This window comes from Nyctereutes procyonoides, unplaced genomic scaffold (assembly GCF_905146905.1).
Source record: "Nyctereutes procyonoides isolate TBG_1078 unplaced genomic scaffold, NYPRO_anot_genome, whole genome shotgun sequence".
In the NCBI taxonomy this organism is placed as follows: Eukaryota; Metazoa; Chordata; class Mammalia; order Carnivora; family Canidae; genus Nyctereutes; species Nyctereutes procyonoides.
In genome coordinates, this window is record NW_026575142.1 from 58,396,483 (window position 1) to 58,415,713 (window position 19,231).

The window sequence follows — 19,231 nt, forward strand, 5'->3', positions numbered from 1 at the left end:
AGGGCGTGATCCTGGAGACCCGGGATCGAATCCCACGTCGGGCTCCCGGTGCACGGAGCCTGCTTCTCCCTCTGCCTGTGCCTCTGCCTCTCTCTCTCTGTGTGGCTATCATAAATAAATAAAAATTCAAAGGAAATTTTAAAAAACGCAATGAAGACAATTTAAACATATCTTTCAATGCTTATAAAATCTGCAGGTTTGGAGAAACCATGGAAATAAATATTTTAATTTTGTCTGTTGAATTGATAATGAAAAAATAGTTATTATCTGCCTCATTCACTGGACTGGTCTAGAAATCCCATTTAACTTTGGGAAATGAACATAAGAGAAATGTATAAGCCTTGAAAAATAAATGTATGTGTTAATATGTTCAAGGACCATAAAAGTTATTTCCAAGCAATAGCCTGGACTCCAAATATCAAACTTTCTTACCATTTCTTCTAAATGGTACTAATAAAATTCAGGCCGTGTGTGTGATGTCTGAGTGTCCGACAAAAGTTTCCATGAACTTCTTGCATGCGTTTGGAGAGATGATATTTTTTTCTGTATTATTGACACATTTGAGATAGAGCAGGGAGTGGAGTCCGGTCTCCTCAATTTTGACTGCAAAACCGGGGTTCCTAGGTAGCAGAAACACTACTCCCCTTTTAGTAGCATAACTTGTAGGAATGTGGAAGCAGTAGGAGACTGGTGCAGACCAAGCCAGTCTATGCCAAGTTGGACCCCAGTGCTGATCTTTCACCAACTTTTTCCCTCATTATAATACTTAAAATCATGCCCAGGAGTGGAGATTTAACATGCTAATGAGACATGAGATGCATGAGGAAGCCTGTGCTGTCCACTGCACCTGTGCATCCAACTTTTGGATCTCTCCTTGCCCCTGCATGTTTAGCCTGCACTCCTTTTCCTGGCGTAGCCTCATTAAAAACTTTCCCCAGCCTTTGTTTGGGGAGTCAACTGAAGAACCCTCTTCATCATGCTTGAGCATAAACCCCAGTAAAAGTCTTCCCTGAAATTCCTGCTTGGCCCCAAGTTCAATTGCTCGGAGAGCCCGAGGACCCCAGTTGGTAACACACATGGAGAGGTCCAGCTGATGCAGTTTTTGAATATATGTGAGGTTCTTTGGGGTCTGGAGCCAATGGCCAAAAAAATTCTTGAGACCTGCTTCAGCAAAATGGTAGTTGTATTAAAGCCACAGAGACAGGACCTGTGGGCAGAAAGAACTGCTGCTGCTGCCTGCTGCTCCCTACTGCTCTGGAATTGTGAGGGGCAACCGATTATATACTTTGGGGCTGGGGGGTGGAGTAAAGATAAGGGAAGTGTCAAAACGTTCTTCATATGCTAAAGAAGACTCTTAGGATACCGGAGGCCTTGTTATAGCCAAACCAATGTTTTTACCTTCCAGCAAGGCAAGAATACTAAGCTTCCTGGAGGAAGGTTACACTGCCTGCCTCAAGTATTTGTCAATGGCGTGCATGTTATAAGGACATTTAATTTTGTGTTTCCTTCTGTCTTTGTTTCCCAAATCATAGCCAAGCATCAGACTTCCCAGGAAAACATATCTCCAGAACCTTCTTATTGCTGTTCACTTATGGCGGGTTACTTAATATGCTTTTTTAAAATTAAATCTTTAAAAAAATAATAATATCAGTATTTCCCAAAGTGTGATTAGTGAAACGATAGTCTTCTTAGAAGCTACTTGGGAGAGAAAAGTGTCCTGTTGTAAAGTGTTCTAATGTTTTCCTCTTCTAGGTCACATTGTCATGTTAAAGACTCTTTGAACAAAGCCTTATATCAGTGATTCTCAGTGGAGTGGTACTGTCCCCTAGGGAATGTTTTCTAAATTATAAACTTGTGGGAGTGTTTTATTGTCATACTGATTGGCCTAGAGGTTATGGACACTAGCTAGCTTATAGTGCACCGAGAGTCCCACATAAAGCAAGAGTTATCTCTGGTCCTCAAGGACTTACCCTTGTCATTATGGTCATATAGATGAAAAATCTGTTTATAATTAAGCTTAGGACCCAACTCTGTTTTACACATAAATACAAAGTAGTTGTGATTTTATAATGGACACTGAATGTCTTAGTACAGTGACCATGCAAATCAAGGGAACATTGTATTTTGTTTGGAGCTTTCCCAAGAATTATTTACTATTTCAGAAAAGCACACTTGAGCAAACCCCACTGGTTGTATTTAAGTCAGTGATATAGCGGAACTTTGTAGCCTTGTTTGAGCTGTCATATTCACCATGATTCTTCATACAAGTGTCTGACTACTTATGCCTTTTGGTTTAGTTATTCCCAAGCATTTGTGTATTAAAATAAGTATTTTGTTGGTGGTGGAAATTTTGGAAATTGTTTATATAGGCTGTGTCTGTGAATTTTGTTTCAGGGTAGGAAGGGAGATGCTACGGAGTTAATTTGTTTACAACAAAGGCACTTTGGATCTAATAGGGTTGAGGGGTCACTATCCTAAGTAGAGAAATCTGGAAAATTTTCTTAACCCATCATCTGGTAAGTTAATTTGATAATAGAACCTTTTTTGTGTATAACATCTGTTAACAGTAGGGAAAAAGCTATACTAATGCAAATCCTGTCACTAATGAAACTTTCTATAGTACTTTGTATTTCTCAAAATGCTTTTACATGCCTTATTTCAACTTAATTCCACATTTTATGAGGTACATAGCATAGGTGTTCTCATTCTGTAGATGAAATAGAACAGAATTCAGGTGACTCACCCTAGGACACTCAAAGAGGTGTGTGACAAGCCACAGATAAGAGGCCCGATTTGCTGATTCATGCCCTTTTTCCTACATCTTATGGCTCTGAAAGTTTGCCAATCCTAGCATAGACTTCTCTCCATTCCTCCATGCGTCTGTAGCCAGGAAGTAGGCAGGAAAGAGATGGAACTGTGTCAGAGCAGCACTGGGGCAGGTGAGGCATTGCATGCTAACGGGCGGACATTGCATGCTAATGTCCAGTCTGAAACCCACCAGCTTATTTCCTGATTCCTACCTCTTGTTGTTTGCCTTTCAAGTTCATCACCTTTCTTGTATCTCTAGATCGAAAGGGTGATCAAAGGAAAGGAGAGAAAGTGAAACCGCAGCTCACTGGTTGAAGCTAGCAGATGGAATGTGGAATTTGTGTGATTCAGCATGGCTTTGTATTTGTTTTCTCATTTTCTGTACTTCCTTGGGCTTATGGTTGGTATTTGCATAACCAACACTAGTTGAGATAACAGGCCTAGAGGATGTCTGTTCTTAAGAGGAAATTATAATGGCAAACAGCTTTTACTGCATGTCAGACATCATTCTAGGTTCCTTATGTACATTAATTCATGTAAACCTTTCAAAAACTTTGAGGTGGGTAATATTATCTTCATTCAGATGAGGAAACTGAGGTGAAAGCGGGTTAAATCACACTCACTTATTCGAGATTATACTGCTAGTAAGTGGTGAAAAAGGGCTCAGTACTTTACCCCAAGTTGTCAGCTATGTCGGCAGAATCGACATTGGAATCTGTGCTGTCTGGCATCAGAGGAAAGCTCATGGATTCCCAAAGATGATTGGACTGTGGTATAGTCAGAACATGACAGGTGGAGTCTTGTGATTTTCATTTAGGATGAGTGTTATAAGGGGTGCCTGGCTGGCTCAGTAGAGCATATCACTCTTGATCCTGGGGTCATGAGTTCGAGTACCGCATTGAGGGCAAAGTTTGCTTTTTAAAAATGTAATAAAGAGATATATAAATAGCATGAGTGTTGCAAAACTTTTATTGAAAACTTTTAATCAAGTTTGAGCTTTGTTTTTTGTTTAAATTTTTTTTTTTTTTTTATTTACGATAGTCATACAGAGAGAGCGAGAGAGGCAGAGACACAGGCAGAGGGAGAAGCAGGCTCCATGCACCGGGAGCCCGATGTGGGATTCGATCCCGGGTCTCCAGGATCGCGCCCTGGGCCAAAGGCAGGCGCCAAACCACTGCGCCACCCAGGGATCCCTGAGCTTTGTTTTTAAGTCTAAAAAGAGTGTCATGGTATAAGAGGTCTTACAAGGAACTTCCTACCTCCAAGTTTCTTTATTTAAGTGTCACAGTCTCTTAAATTCTATTAATATATTAAACCTTTTGAGTTTTCTTTGGGTTCAACTGTCAAATATTCCTAAAAGACTAATGTAGTAAACTAAGTGACAGATGAGACTTAGTAGTTTTGAGCAAGACTAATGGAGCAAGACTAGAACCTCCTTGGCCAGCTAACTTCTTTCTTTCCTTCCCTATTCCATTCCTCTGCTCTTCTTTGCCTTGCTATTGCTGCCCTCCAAATAATAGCAGCAGCAAGGTCCCTGGAAAACAGATTTAAAAAGAGCAGGACATTTTTATTTGATGCTTGCTGTGCCAAGTTTCATTAAGCTGTTTTGCTGGGGTTTCCGTTTTTCCCTCTGTGATTTTGGTGTAAATGTATTACGCTTCCAACATGTGGGCCAATGCTTCTTTTCAGCATAATGCTAAGTGATTACAGAGACCAGAGCTGGAATTTGGACAAGACAGAGCTGCAAATGGAACGCCAGGTGGGTAAGGGGGCACATATCCTGTCTTGGAGATGATGCTGAACATGCTGGTGAGTCAGGTGCAGTGGGTGGGACCAGCCAAAAAAACACTAGAGACAATGGGGCATGCACCGAGAGCCTTGCTTACTCAGGGTTGGGCACTGGGCACTTTCCATACAATGGTAAACAGTTAAAGACTTCACTGGCATCCTTCCTAATTCCTGAATTCAGATTTTAAAATAAGGCAATATATGGAATTTTTTAAAAGTCTGAATTGTGATGCATTATTCCTCAAAACTCCCTAACAAGCATGTCTTACCTACCCTTAATGTACGCTTATCCAAATTGTGATTTCAGACAAGCCTGAGATGAAGATCGTTTGTTCTACATTCTTCTTACTACATACAAAAGGGAACACACAGAAGAAAGATGAGTATTATTTGTTTCAAACACTACCACGAAACATTTTCATAAAGTATATAGTAGATATTAGGAAGTTAGGTGCTTTGGAATGCTAAGCCTAGGGATTTGTCACCAAAGAAACTCACATGGAAAGCACCTGACAGATGAAATCGGGAAATGGCTAAATAAAATGAGTGGATCACGGTGGTTTTCTCAGTGGCCACACAGCGAGGGTTAAGAAACCACAGAATTGGGAATTCTTGGGCTTGACTCTTGATTGTGAAACAGTGGCAAGTCCAGGTAGCTTGTTAGTGTCTTACCTGCCCCACCTCCTTACCAGGGCTAATGAGCATCATATACAATGATGAATGGGAAATTGTCTTGAAAACTGAAACTTAAGGTACTTTTTTTTTAAATTTTTTTATTTATGATAGTCACAGAGAGAGAGAGAGAGAGAGAGAGGCAGAGACACAGGCAGAGGGAGAAGCAGGCTCCATGCACCGGGAGCCCGACGTGGGATTCGATCCCGGGTCTCCAGGATCGTGCCCTGGGCCAAAGGCAGGCGCCAAACTGCTGCGCCACCCAGAGATCCCCAAAACTTAGGTACTTTTAAAGAGGCTGTTGTTACTCATTAATTCTAGTTCATAATAAAGATAATTTAAATGAGGCTCGTTTCTCCTTTGCAAATTGAATCTTTCCTCAGTTATGATAATACTATTGATAATATTTATTTATGTATTTTAAAAATTTTATTTTTTTTTTGAGTAACCTCTACACTCAATGTGGGGCTCCACTCACAGCCCCAAGATCGAGAGTTGCACACCCTACTGACCGAGTCAGGTAGGCCCCTCCCCCCTTTTTAAAGATTTTTATCTTTTTAAGTAGACAATACTTACTAACAGAAACATTTATCCATAGGCAAACAGTAAGTAACTGTGCTGCCTCTAGAGCCCTGATGAAGGTTGGGCAGAGATACAAATAATCCTGATTCATAGCCTGGGTGCTTTCCTAGGGCCTCCAGGTCACCTGTATTCAGTGCTGCTTGGGGTCTCACTTCCTCTTTAATTACATATAACTAGCTTCTTGCTTGGTGGGCTTGCTATTTTCTAACTAGTCAAACGAGAGAAACTTCTGGCTTTAATATACCCCCATCACATTCTTACTGGTCGTGGACTTTTTCTTCCCATATGGGCATCAGTATCTGGGTTGCAGCCTATATCCTATCTATTGTATAAGTGCTACAGGTAAGAGGGTATCCCCTAGTTTATGTCTACATCAATATGTACAGACCAACTTGGGTCTCCAGGGAAGCTATTTTCTGGTGGTCTCAAGAGCTGAGGAATTACTACAGGAGATCCTTTTTCTGGAGTGAACACAGAGAGCTAGCCATGTTCTGGAGGCTGAGTTGGTTCCAGGCCCTCTCTGAGGAACCAGACTTGTCCTCATCTGACTTAGATCCCCATGGCCTGTTTAGAGTATCTCAGAACCACTGAGAGAGCCTTAGAACTGATCAGTGTCCTGAGTCATTTTCCAGGCTGAGCTGCATGGATCATTAGTCAGCCTTGGGGGGATGGGGGGGGAGTTGCAGTTGTCATAAACCTTGTGCTCCCCACAGTTCTCCTAGAACATCTCAAGTGTGTCCTGGACTCTCTGTGATAGAGACTGCTGTCAGCAATTAGCTCTGTCGGCTAGAGGGATGCTAGCATCCCTGAACCTCACTCTGCTGTCAGGCTGGGGCTATCCTAACGTGGTCACTTTCATCCCCATCATTATAAGTTTCTTTGAAACACTGCTTCATATTTCAAGGCCCAACTCAAATGTCACTTTTTTTCCCCTGCAGGCTCCCATTTGAATAGAATAAAATACTATACAAACATATACATACATACTGTACCGTACAGTGCCATCTGTGTGCCCATAGTACTTTATCATACACCTCTAGTGAAATTCTTCACACACAGTATCTAAAATGTGTCTGGCTTTGTGCTTAAAGGGAGCCTGTAAACTTCCTGAGGGGAAGAACTGCATGTAACTCATTTGATCTATATGTATATTTGCAGGGCCCACATCCTGATTGGAATGTACATGTTTATTAAATTATTTTAAAGGACAATGAGATGGAGATCAAAGATAGTATCACTTTTTTATTGATTAATTATTTCCACAAATTTATCAAGAACCTACTAACATGTTAGACACTGGTATGTGCTGAAAAAGCAATTATGAGTAAGACACATAGGGGACATGCCTTATTGCCCCTGATGGTGGTGAGCTCAACCATACTGTTCTTCTCACTCATCCAGGATGTGGAAAGGTGCTGCTGATGCTGGTGGTAGGAGTAGCAAGCAGCAAGCAGAATTGTACCTTCCCCACCTGACTGTGTTTATGATAATTGTAGCATGTCCAACCATTGTCTGTTGTTGCCAGCTGTCCCCAAGGGGAACTCTAGATGAGCTTAATAGCAGTGGAAAATGACATGTTGGGTCCTGGAAGCCTAGGTCCTGCAGGATGAATGGAGCCAGGGAATAAGGAGGGGATCAAATCAGAGAGGCCAAGTCCATTTCAAACCCAAAGAGTAAGCATAGGATAGAAAACAGGACAAAGTTCAAAGTTTAGAAGCAAAGCTGGGCAGAGATGAAGCTGAAAGTTGAAGAAATAGAGCTAGAGGTTAGGAGTTAGGTGGTTGATGGATCCAAGGGTTTTGTGGTAAAGAAAGCTGGGATGTCTAAAGTTTTCTGTTCTTGAATTTGGTCAGCTTGCTGAGAGGGGCTGCTCTGTTTGGGGAATGATGTCAGCTTTCTGACTGAATAAGATGCCCCTTATTTGTGTCTCTTTCCCAGTAACAATTTAGCCTCCATCAGAGTGCCTTTCTAGGAGCTTTGGGATCCAGTACAGTATGCCACAGGATCTGGGAAGAGTCTTGCCCATCCATGCACAGGTAATAGGCCATATGGATGTTGGTCCCAGCTGTGGACTCTGCAGTGGCCTGTGAACTGGTTCTAGTCCCTCTGGCTGCAGTCCAGAAGCCCCTGGAAAACACTGTCTTTGACAATCACCCACAAACAAAAGAACCAAAGTTTCCAGTGGAAAAGTTCTAATATGCCACTGAAACAAACAAACAAAAAAATCTATGTATGCGTTTGGATGCATTGGCAGGGGTAAGAGAAACGGTTTGGCTGTACCTGTATCACTCTTAACCCAAGGCAACACAACTTAAGGCCAAGATCTTCTTGGCCTGTGATCTTTCCTTTGGAAGAAAAGGAGTGTTGTGAGTGAGCATCCGGTTTCCCCAGCGGTGTGGGACCCTGCCAAAGAGGCTCATTTCTCTCTCACCCTATCCAGACTGGTGAGTCATGAACTCCATGACCGGGGGGGGGGGGGGGGGGGGGAGGAAACAAGAAAATGCTGAGAGGACAGCAAATTGAACTCTTGAAGGGCATTAAAGGGATGTGGATGATAGTGAATCCCGTCATTTGGTCCATAGGCACCCCCAGTGCTCTGCATGCCTCGTCCCCCACCATGAGTGTATTTCTCAACATAAACCTTATAGGCCAGGAGTGAGTGGGATAATATATTCAAAGTGCTGAAAGAAGAAAACCTGACCATCAAGAATACTGTATCTGGCAAGTTACCCTTCAGAAAAGGAGAAGCTATAGAGACTTTAACAGACAAACAAAAGCTGAAGGAGTTCATCACCACTAGACCTGCCTTACAAGAACTGCTGAAAGTTCTTCCAGCTGAAGCAAAAGGATGCTAATTAGTAAGATGTAGGTAGACAACATACTGGTAAAGCTAAGTATATAGTCAAATTCAGATTACTCTTAATACTGTAGAATGGTGGTTGTATTAACCTCTTTAGTATAAGATCAAAGGACAAGAGAACTAAAAATAACTATGACTACTGTAATTTGTTAGTGAAGACACAATATAAAAAGGTAAATTATATGGGCACCTGAATGGCTCAGTGGTTGAGTCTCTGCCTTTGGCTCAGGTCCTGATCCCGGGGTCCTGGGATGGCATTCTGCATCAGGCTCCCCACAGAGAGCCTGCTTCTCCCTCTGCCTATGTCTCTGCCTCTCTGTCTCTCATGAATAAATAAATAAAATCTTAAAAAAAAAAAGGTAAATTATAACATCAAAAACAAAAGGGGAGGGGTAAAGGGGTCGATTTTTTTGTATGCAATTGAAGTTAAGTTGCTATCAGCTTAAAATAGACTGTTGTAGTTACAAGATATTTTATGTAAGCCTCATGGTAACCACAAAGCAAAAACCTATAGTTGATTCACAAAAGATAAAAAGAGGGGAATCAGCATAGTACCATAGAAAAATAATGCACAGAGGTAGGAGAAAAGAAAGGAAAAAAAGAACAATGGAACTATAAAACAACCAAAAAGCAATAAACAAGATGGCATTAGTAAGTTCTTACCTACCAATAATTAGTCTAAATGTAAATGAATTGAATTCATCAATCAAAAGACAGAGAGAGGCTGAGTGGATAAAAAGACAAGACCCAACTATATGCTGCCTATAAGAGACATCAGCTTTAAGGACACACATAGGCTTAAAGTGAAGAGATAGAAAAAACTATTTAATGAAGGTGGAAACCAAAAAAGAACAGGAACAGCTGTACTTACATCAGACAAAATAGACTTTAAGCCAAAAATGGTAACAAGAAACAAAAGGCCATTATATAATTATAAAGGGGTCAGTTCATCAACATATTACAATTCTGTGTACCCTCATCATTGGAGCACCTAAATATATTAAGCAAATACAGATCTGAAGAGAGAAATAGACAATGATATAATAATAGTAGGGGACTTAAGTTTGCCACCTCCAACAATGGATACAGAGAGAAAATCAGTAAGGAAACTGAACTTGAACTATACTTTAAACCAAACGGATCCAACAGACATATACAGAATGTTTCACCCAACAGAAACACGATATACATTCTTGTCAAGTGCACATGAAACATTCTCCAGGATAGATCATATGATAAGTCACTAAGCAAATCTTAGCAAACTTAAGAATATTGAAATCTTAAGTATCTTTCCTGACTACAGTGGTATGAAACTAGAAATCAATAACAACAGGAGGAAATATGGAAAATTAACAGATATGTGGAAATTAACATGTCTGTGGACAACCAATGGATGAAAGAAATCAGAAGCAAAATAAAAAAGAAATAAACAAACAAAAATGGAAATAAACCAAAACCTTTGGGATGTGGTAAAAGCATTTCTAAGAGGGAAGTTTATCACAATAAAGACCTACATTAAGGAAAAATATTTATCTAATATTATACTTCAAGCAACTACAAAAAGAACAAACCAAAGCCCAAAGTTAGCAAAAGGGAGGAAATAACAACAGAGGGAAATAAATAGAGACTAGAAAAACAATAGAGAAAGTCAATGAAACTGAATATTTTTTTTAAAAAAAGATAAAAGTGATGGAGGTGTTAACTAATGCTACTGTAGTAATCACAGTATATAGGTGCATCAAATCAACATGTTGTATACCTTAAACTTACACAATGTTATATGTTAATTCAGTAGTGCCCATTTTTTTGGGTGCAAGAGAATTGTAAAATGTAGTCCTGTTCCTTAAGGAACAGCTTAGCTGTGAGAAAAGAATCACACTTGGGGGGAAATAAAAGAATAGAGTAAGATGAGGTTGAATTTAATTAAAGATCAGAACACTAGATCTAGTCGAGGCCCAAGTGGAAACAGGTTGGGCTGGTGTGAGCTACGGGCATGCGATGCCTTTATAGGCTTTGAAGCATAGGCTTGTTCACAGCCATCAACTCACACAGTTCTCTCTCATGTCAGGAACCTTGGTGTGGTCTGTGCTCAGGCCATAATTACATGAATGAAGATAAGGACAACCTCAGAATGCTCAGAATGCAGCCTTGTCAGTTCAACTTTCTTTATCTGAATACTTTAAAAGGAAATCTCGTTTATCATGGAGATACTCTTAACTCTCATATTTCAGCCACGGGAAAGCCAAAACCTCCCCAAACCTTTTTGTTTGGCTAAAAAGTGGCGTACAGAAATGGCAACTGCTTTGAGTTTGGTGGATCACCGCAAGTGGATGACGAGGGGTCAGTCTGCCTTTGGGACTGGGAGAGTTTCCCAGCTCCACCTGGACCTTGACTCACCTCGTTGATCTGTTGACTTCTGTTATTTTCTTTGTGGCATGTTTTCTGTTCTGCTAGATTGCCTTTTACTGATTGCAAAGATGGCTGCTCACCACGGAGGCCTGTGTAGGCACGTAACTGTTAGTCCTAAGCAAGAGCATTACGTGTCCTGGTGTCTCTCCCCAAGTTCTGCACATTTAACACTTGCCTTTGTGTTAGGAAGCATAGAATTTTGAGTTCCTTTGATGCATAAAATAAGATGCTCTCATTAATAACTGGCTTTCCTGTCCTTGCTTTGCTGTCAGGAGAGAACTGGATAATAAAATCTATGATTTATTTCGACTGGCTCCATTAAGGACCGAAGAGTGATGGTGTGGATCACATCCCAGTAATAATGCTTAATTTTTACTCTGCAGTTTGACTATTGCATCTAGCTGTGCCCCTGCTGAAAGTGACTCTTAATCGCTAATTCTGAACTCATCTAAGCATATAAAGTAGGACATGTCACCTAAAATCTCAGTGCTATTACCGTTGTTACCAAAAAATTTCATAAGACTTTTGAAGTCTTTCTCAAATTATTACCAGATCATTGAAAAGTCCAGACAGCTTACAGGTTCACTTTTTGGCTGATTTACCCTTGTAGGGTGTTTCAAAGGGACCCTTATAATTGACTATACAGTTTTAAATTTGTTCATTGATTCGTTCAACACATGTTTATTGAGAGTTTACATGTCATGCTCTATTCTAGGTCTTGGGAATAGAGCAGTGCATTGAACAGAAACCTGCCTTCATTTAGGGGAGGAAGATAGACAAAATACAAAGGAAATAATGTGATTGGTTATTTGAGCATGAGAAGGAGATAAATGAGTTAGAGCAGATCTAGGCTGCTAGTTTCTAGGAGACAAGTAGGGAAAGCAGCTCAGTTTATTTTAAATATGGTTGTTTGGAAACTCACTGAGAAAGTGATATGAAGAGCAAAAGCTTGAAGAAGGATTGGAGTGAGCCACATGTGTGATGGTGGGAAGAGTGTGCCAGGCAGAGGAAGCAGTGGGTACAGGGGTGCGACGGTGGGAAGTATCTGCTGTGTTTCAAACCAGGCTGATGGTAGCATTAGTGCACACAGGCACTTTACCTGCTGGGCACTGCTTTAAAGGCTTTGAGTCCGTGATCTCATTTAATCCTCCATGTTTTTCCCAGTCTACATTTCTAAATGAAGAAACTGAGGCACAGACAGAAAACTTGCCCAACGTTACCCAGCTGGAAAGTGGTAGAACCCAAGTAGTCTGCTTCTAGAATCTGTGTGCTCAACCACACTGTTCTGCTGCGTAATATACAATCCTTTGCAGATGTGAGGACGCTGCTCATCACATTGCACTGTGCCACTTTGCTTTCAGGAGAAGATATTTTCCTGAGCTTAATATTGGCAATAGTTGTGCTGGCCTTGAGTTGCTGGTTATTTTTAATCTAATGAACACTGTGATCTGTGACAATTGCTGGTCATGATTTTATATTGGCCATTGAATATGTAGAGGTCCACTCATTTTTCTTGCTTCATGTTATATTTTGTCTATCATTATGGACTCCCTTATCTCCTAGATAGAGGGGAAAGGTGAATAAATAGAAATACATTTTATTTTTTATTTTATTTAGATTTTATTTATTCCTGAGAGCCACACACACATACACACATACACATACACATACACAGAGGCAGAGACACAGGCAGAGGGAGAAGCAGGCTCCTCGGAGGGAGCCTGATGGAGGACTTGATCCCTGGAGCCAGGACCACGCCCTGAGCCTAAGGCAGATGAGCCACCCGGGTGTCCCATAGAAATACATTTTAGAAGAAGGCTCAAGGTACTTAGCACTTTGCTACTGGGAAGCAAGCAGCCCTGGCTACGGGAAAAGCCAACATCCAGCCTGGACTTGCACAACTGGGATTCTCATTTCTCCATCTCCCAGCCATGGTCTTTCTCCCATTGCTCATAGTCAGGGTTCCTTCTGGAGCTGATGGAAGAAGAAGGAAACAGGGTTCTCTCTGAAACCCCAGCCCTGACTGACGCAGTCTATGCGGCAGTTAGAAGCAGGGACTGAGATCAGACCATTCATACCTTGACCACCACCTGTCCTGTGCATCTTCATCTGTAAAACAAAGATCAAAATTAGTGTGTACATCTTAGAATTGTCAGGATTAAATAGGATAATGTTCACACATAAAGTGCATGGTATAGAGCTGATGTATATAAATACCACGGAAATCTTAGCTGTTGTTACTATTACTTACTCTTCCTTAAAAAACAGAAAACCAGGGATGCCTGGGTGGCTCAGTCAATTAAGCATCCAACTCTTGATTTCAGGTGAGGTCTAATCTCAGGATCGTGAGAGGAAGCCCCGTGTCAGGCTCCACACTGAGTGAGTGTGGAGCCTGCCTAAGATTCTCTCTCCGTCTCCCTTGCCCTTCCCTGCCACCCCTCTGCTCCCTTGTTCTCTCCTTAAAAAAAAAAAAAAAAAAAGCACTGGGCTTGGTTGACATTTGTCTCCATTTTATCATGTCAAATGCCCTGTGGGGCGCCTCTGTGGTAGTGATTCCTCACATCTTTGATCCCAAAATCAAATCCCAAATATGGCCTATTGGAAACTAAATAAAATAAATATGAATAGCAAATAAAATCAACAAGCATGGTCAGGTTCCAGCTTACTAAAAGCCTCAGCCATGCTAAAGATAGGGCTTTGAAGAGATTCCACAGGAGAGAGGACAAGGAGGACAGGAGCTGTGTTGTAAGTACTTCTGCTTTGTAAACTGGTCTTCCTCCCCCCAAACCCCTTTCAATTGCTCAAGAAAAGTCCCAGCTTCTCACAAAATTGCCTTTGACTGTTTTAGGATTGCTTCAAGTTCTGCAAGAAGAAAGTGATCCCACTAAAGAGGCTTAAAAAGTCCAAATAAATATTTCATTCATTGTGTTAGAATAAAAGAAAGTCTTTTTCAAACAGCCTTGCATGCTTGGTAGATTTTTGTTTCATCTCATAAAATTGTCGAACCCTGACCTTTGTGGAGTGGTGTGGTGCTATGGGAAGGACATACGCTCTGGGCCTGACTCCCAACTGCAAACTGCGCAGTTGCAGCTGCGAGAACTTTGGCCAAGCCCCAGGATTCTCTTCTGTAAAATGGGACTAGTACCTGACCACACAAGGCTGTTGACAGGATCAAGTGACGCGGCCGTGAAAAAGCTCCTGGCTGGTAACAGACTTTTCGTGATGTTAGTCTGATTTTTGGGGAAGCTTTTCCTTCATTATTTTACTTTCGTGTCACATCATTAGAGCTGCTTAACTATTCAAGATTTTTTACATCTAGTTTATGGATTATCAAAGCTAATAGGACCCCACAGCTAATAGTCTCTTTGCCAATAGGACTATTTCCTGCTGACTTTTATAAAATTACAATGTAACTGCCTATTGGCTTGTCAATTATGAGAAATAGCAGATGATTCAACATCAATATTGCCAAATACCTTAATAAAATTGTCATGAAAAACTTTGAAACTGTAGTAAATGGAACTTTATTTATTTTAATAAAGATTGTATTTATTTATTCATTCAAGAGAGACCCAGAGAGAGAGGCAGGTTCCATGCAGGGAACCCAGTGTGGGACTCGGTGTGGCACTTTATGTGGGACTCGATGCAAGACTCCATCCCGGGACTCCAGGATCACGCCCTGGGCTGAAGGCAGGCGCTAAACCGCTGAGCCACCCAGGGATCCTGGAACTTTATTTTTTAAAATTTATTTTATCTATGGATAGATTTTGCAAGTTGATAGTTTTCTTATTTTTTAAATTTATTTTTTTCGATGATGCAATTATCACAAAAATGTGAAGATAGAATAAAATCACTCATAATTCTTTTGCCCCGAAAAAACCCCATTATTAATTTATTCCCTTTTATATGCATAGTTCTGTATATGACTTTTTCCGCCTAAAAGTGTATCATAATTACTCTCCTATATTGCTAACATTTAAATGACTTTCATAACAGATATACTATGATGTACATAATCATTTTCCTAATTTAGACATTAAAGGTCTCTGAAACTACTCTGCAAGAAATGTTCAGGAACGTAAGCCTTTGTCTGCATTCCTGATTAGTGCCTGAGGATAAATTTCTAGAAGTAAAATTATTGGGTTAATCTTAAGATATTTATTGCTATGTAACATGTTCTCAAAACTTAAAACCCAGTCACTTAAAAAAAAAAAAAAAACCCAGTCACTTAAAACAATAACAATCATTCATTTGCATACAGTTTTGTCACGGTGAGGGGGGGGGAGCAATTAGTCTCGCTCCACATGATGTTACCCGGCTGGGGTTGCTTGACTGGGACTGGAGGACCTACTGCCTGGGTAACTGTCTCCCATGACTGACAACTTGGTGCGGCTGTTGGCCAGGGCCCTTGTTCTGCTCCAGGTGGGCTACTCAGCTGGATTCCAGAGGGACGAAGTGGAAGCTGCCAGTCCATTTAAAGGCTGAACCTGAAACTGGGAGAGTCACTTCCAACATGCTCTCTTGGTCAAAGCAGTCACAGGTCAGTTTCCACAAGGTGGTAAAATAGGCCGCATCTCTTTTTGAGGAAGTGACAAAGAATTTTTGGTCATAATTTTAATCAATGTAAATTTTACTTACCTAACATGTCAACAGGAATCTAGGAAAATATGATTTATTAATTATCTTCATTTTGGAGGGACTATGCCAAAAGAGAGTTAAAGTTTTACTTGTCTTGCACTTGACAGTTTTCACAGGAATTACATGTGATTTGTCTCCTTTGATTTTTCACAGCTATCCTTAAAGACCTACAGGTCAGATCATATTATTTCCCTTTTATACATGAGGAAGTCAAGTCTTGGAGCGGTTATAACTTATCCAAAGTTACAAAGCTAGTAAGTGCCAGGTCCAGTACTGGACAGCCCTTATAGGCCTCATCCAGAATTTTCCCATTGGATAGTATGCTGCCTAATTCTCCACCAAGGACATTTTTCAGGTGTCTCTAAGATGAGATGTACACATGGATTTTCTTTTTCCCTGTCTTCCATTAAATGGGTGGGAGACTTTCATAATCAATATGGACTCTAGAGTCATATACATTTGCATCCTGGTTCCGTCTCTTGTTAATTGTGTCATTGGAAGTTACTTAACCACTCTGTGACTGTTTCTTCATATATTTTTTAAAAGATTTATTTATTTATTCATAAGAGATATATAGAGAGACAGAGACATAGGCAGAGGGAGAAACAGGCTTCCCACAGGGAGCCCGATGTGAGACTCTATCCCAGATCCCAAGATCATGCCCTGAGCCGAAGGCTGATGCTAAACTGCTGAGCCACCCAGGCATCCCTGTTTCTACATATATAAAATGAGAATAGTACTGATAACTAACTCATAGGAGTATTGGAGATTTATTATTTTTTTAGAAGATTTTATTTATTAGAGAGAAAGCATGGGGGCGGGGGCAGAGGGAAACTCCCCATTGAGCAGGAAGCCTGACACAGGGCTCCATCTCAGGATCCCAGGACCCGGAGATCATGACCTGAGCCAAAGGTGGACCCTTAACCAATCCAGGCTCCCCAGGAGTATTGGATATTTAAAAGAGACCATCTGTGATAAATGCTAGCACAAAGCCTGGCACCCAAGTAAATATTAAAGCCCCTGTTCTTACTTGGTGTGATCAGAGAAAGTAAGCTTCCCTTCCATCAGGGTATCTGCACTGCTGGCCTTTCACTGTGCCTTGCACTTCAGGCGTTGGTTTCAGGAGGGCTCTGTTGTAAAGAACTGTCTTTCATAGGCATCAACACTGCACTGCCCTGCACTGAGCATCCTTGACCACATTATCACAGTTTATCAGAATGGCCCCAAGGCGATGGAGCCCAAGACAGGTGAGTATTGTTTCCAAAAAACTAAAACTAAAACTAAAAAATAAGCCATTAACCCCTGTTAACATTTTGGTGTATTCCTTGCCAATCCTGTATAGTATTTAAGAAACTAGAATTGAAGGAGAGCAGAATATCCCGCTCCCAAAAAATACCCCTTTGGCATACTAATTATTTTGAATTAAAGTTATTTAAAAGACAGCTGATTCAAGAAGAGCACTGATCCTCCTTTGTCTCCCTGAAGGCAGGACATAAATCTCCCATTTGATAGGTACTCTTCCTGTATCCAAAGGGTAGAAAACACTCTTATCACTAGAGATAGGAATTTAGGGCCAAGAAAACTGTATTAACAAAATTTGTTATTTTTTCACCAATTTAATACCCCAAGTCCAAACCCCTTTATCTTGTCAATTCTTCACATAGTTATTATTTCCTTGTCTGAAAGGTGAAAAAGTCTCATACTTTTTATGGGGCTCTCATCTGTACAAAATTAAATTTGTTTTCTCCTGTTAATCTGTCTTATGTCAATTTAATTATTAGGCCAGCCAAAGAACCTAGAAGGGAAGAAGGGAAAAGTTTTTCACTCCTGTAGTTTTGGTGCCTAATGTGGAGCTCTCCACTGGCTGCAGCAGCTGAGAGATCCTGGAATCTCTGACAGGGCCCAGCAGAAGGTAAGAATTCTTACCATATCTGCCTCCCAGTTCTCTGCCTGCCAGGTCTGGTGGAAATGAGAGTGATGAGAATTCTTTCCTTTTTCTAAATTTAGATTATCAGGAGAAAATATTTGTGGGAACTAGTTCTTTGGGTATAGCAACTCTGATAAAGGTTTATTTTATTTATTATTTTATTTTATTATTTTTTAAATTTATTTTAAGAGAGAGATAGAGAGCACAAGCTGGGGGAAGAAGCAGAGGGAGAGGGAGAAGCAGGCTCTCCACTGAGGAGGGAGCTCAATGCAGGCCTCAATCCCAGAGCCCTGGGATCATGACCTGAGCCAAAGGCAGACACTTAACCAACTGAACCACCCAGGCGCTCTGGTACAGATTTGTTAGGAGTACTCTTGTTTTCTATTGATCCTTTTCCTCCCAGAAAGGATGGTTATCGTTTTCTTTTGTCTCTGTCTTTTGTGTCATTTGTCATTACAAAGAAAACCGTAGAGTACAACACAGGCATGGGTCCTATAAACCTGTTGTTTGAGCCCCCCTCACAGACTGGTAAGTTCATAGTTCTCACAGACCAGCATCTGTTTAGACAAGTTTTTCTGTGGGGTCCCCCGTGTAAAAACTGGATGAAGTTTTTCTTTCATCATCTTCTATGTCTTGAGAGTTTGGTTTTATAACTAGTGAGAATATTCTCTCTGGTTTCTGCCAGCCAGAAGATGCACATATCAGCTTGCATTTGGTGTCCAGTTGAATAGAATAGGGTTCAGAGAAACACAGAAGCAGCTCGTTCTTTGTCTGGCCATGCAAGTTCTTAGGGGAGTTGGTCATAAGAGGTTCCAGCCCATAAAGGACTTTTATTGTCTCAACCTTTGTTGTCTCAGTGCTGGAAAAGTCCCATTTGGTTAGCACCTGCCTAGGTCTGTAGCTGGAGGCATCTCATGTTCTCATGGAAAACTGGAGATGCCATTTTCATTATACCATTCTTATTGCCTGTGATCATAAGTCTTTGCTTTCTTAGGCTAACTCTGGAAGTGAACTCTCCGGGTCTGGTGAGCCCTGCACCTTTTGTACTCTCTTTTGAGACACCTCTTATGTCTCATGTGCCATAAAAGGGTTATTGGTTTGAGTCACCATTGAGAATAGTATGAGATCCTACTTATCAATGTTGGGTCCTTTGAATTGGAAAAACTTATATATTTGAAAAAAAATTTTAGAGAGCTGTTATTCTGAACAGGTGTCCTATTGGTACCTATGGAAAGATCAAATTAAAAAGTGGATACAAAGGAGCACAATGGGTAGCTTTAGGGACTTCCTTAACAAGATGAAAGAACAGAAATTAGACTTAGAAAAAAATTAAAATCCACATTCAACATAAATTCCCCTTCTAAAGTCTAGCTCCATTTTCTCAACAAATTCCCTTAGCTTCCCAAAGTCCTCCACCTTCCCAAGAAAATCCCTTAAACACCTACCTGCCTGTTTTAACCTCCCTTTCCCTGCAAGATTTTACATGCAGCATTCCAGCCTAGTCTCTGGGCCCAATGTATAAGGTTACTCATGTACATGCTGAAAGC

The 19,231-nt window shown here is 40.8% G+C and overlaps 1 long non-coding RNA gene across 1 annotated transcript; it reads left to right on the plus strand.

The window, feature by feature from the left end:
- The first annotated feature begins 4,495 nt into the window (after nt 1-4,495).
- On the plus strand, nt 4,496-17,660 carry LOC129498369 (uncharacterized). Its single transcript, XR_008662116.1, has 7 exons — nt 4,496-4,567; nt 4,904-5,551; nt 5,714-5,788; nt 7,789-7,886; nt 15,523-15,659; nt 16,914-17,004; nt 17,539-17,660. It is a non-coding gene; the product is annotated as an uncharacterized LOC129498369 (long non-coding RNA).
- The last annotated feature ends 1,571 nt before the right edge of the window (nt 17,661-19,231 follow it).